Source organism: Schistocerca piceifrons, unplaced genomic scaffold (genome assembly GCF_021461385.2).
Source record: "Schistocerca piceifrons isolate TAMUIC-IGC-003096 unplaced genomic scaffold, iqSchPice1.1 HiC_scaffold_1244, whole genome shotgun sequence".
NCBI classification, from domain to species: Eukaryota; Metazoa; Arthropoda; class Insecta; order Orthoptera; family Acrididae; genus Schistocerca; species Schistocerca piceifrons.
Genome location: NW_025727064.1, coordinates 47,935 through 50,000, shown reverse-complemented (window position 1 = coordinate 50,000; position 2,066 = coordinate 47,935).

Sequence of the window (2,066 nt, the reverse complement as noted above, 5' to 3'; positions counted from 1 at the left end):
GCAAGACTTGCAAGGTGTTTAACATGAAGCGATACACAGGGGAGCGGGCAGTGCGAGTAGCGAACTATATTGCGAGGGTTGCGGGTGGGCAACACTACACTAATTGAACGAGTCGTATAACAATTACAGAGCAGGTTTAGGCGACAACATGGGTTACGTTAGGGGACAACGTGGGTTACGTTAGGGGACAACGTGGGTTACTTTAGGGGACAACGTGGGTTAGGTTAAGGCACAACGTGGGTTAGGTTAAGGCACAACGTGGGTTAGGTTAAGGCACAACGTGGGTTAGGTTAAGGCACAACGTGGGTTAGGTTAAGGCACAACGTGGGTTAGGTTAAGGCACAACGTGGGTTAGGTTAAGGCACAACATGGGTTAGGTTAAGGCACAACGTGGGTTAGGTTAAGGCACAACGTGGGTTAGGTTAAGGCACAACGTGGGTTAGGTTAAGGCACAACGTGGGTTAGGTTAAGGCACAACGTGGGTTAGGTTAAGGCACAACGTGGGTTAGGTTAAGGCACAACATGGGTTAGGTTAAGGCACAACATGGGTTAGGTTAAGGCACAACATGGGTTAGGTTAAGGCACAACATGGGTTAGGTTAAGGCACAACATGGGTTAGGTTAAGGCACAACATGGGTTAGGTTAAGGCACAACGTGGGTTAGGTTAAGGCACAACGTGGGTTAGGTTAAGGCACAACATGGGTTAGGTTAAGGCACAACATGGGTTAGGTTAAGGCACAACATGGGTTAGGTTAAGGCACAACATGGGTTAGGTTAAGGCACAACATGGGTTAGGTTAAGGCACAACATGGGTTAGGTTAAGGTACAACATGGGTTAGGTTAAGGTACAACATGGGTTAGGTTAAGGTACAACATGGGTTAGGTTAAGGTACAACATGGGTTAGGTTAAGGTACAACATGGGTTAGGTTAAGGTACAACATGGGTTAGGTTAAGGTACAACATGGGTTAGGTTAAGGTACAACATGGGTTAGGTTAAGGTACAACATGGGTTAGGTTAAGGTACAACATGGGTTAGGTTAAGGTACAACATAGGTTAGGTTAAGGTACAACATAGGTTAGGTTAAGGTACAACATAGGTTAGGTTAAGGTACAACATAGGTTAGGTTAAGGTACAACATAGGTTAGGTTAAGGTACAACATAGGTTAGGTTAAGGTACAACATAGGTTAGGTTAAGGTACAACATAGGTTAGGTTAAGGTACAACATAGGTTAGGTTAGGTTAGGTTAGGTTACACGTTGTTGTAAGGAAAGGTGTAGGGGGGGGGGGGGGCGGGGGCGGCAGGTTCGTTGATAGTGATTATAGTAAGTGAATGCTTGTGACATGATCAGATTTGTCACGTCAGGATGCACCTTTGGCTTATTAGAGGCGGCGCTCCAATTCTATGCTTGTGTGAGACCTGTGTCTTTGACTCATGTCATTGTTTGTGCGCTGTGACAGGAGGTACTATTGTGATGTTGGGTGCACCGTTGTATAGGACATGTGTGGGTGTTGGTGCCTGGTCTGCGCAATGGTGGATGTCGAAAGGCTGGGATATTGTATTTTCCGCATGGACCTCCTGGTCTGGTTGTGATAGTGTGGATTGTGTAATGTGGCGGAGAAGATGCACTGGATGTTGTTCCATGCTGGTGCTTACATATTGTATGTGCGCCTGTTAGAAGCAGAGAGTGGTGCGTGATCAGAGTGTCTGGCTGACGTGTGGTTCCCATTGTGGGCAGACTCTTTCAGCATGTATACGGACAGTTGTGTATATTTGCTGTAGTTTGATGGCTCTGCATTGATTACTAATCAGCGCCGTGTGTACGGGTAATCTGGTTCCAGTCCAAAATGTTCCATCTGTGTACATTAGTGACAAAGACTCCCCCCATGCAGTGGGGCTCGGTCTGTTATAGCTCTTCCGCGTAATATATTTGCCCCACGTTTTTGCGACTGCGAGTGCGAGTGCAACGCGCATGGGGACCGACATGCTGATGGCTCGGTATCGGACGCCGTACAGTGAGCAACGCGATCGCGTCTCTCGCTCGTAAGTGGTACAGGTCGCGGCTC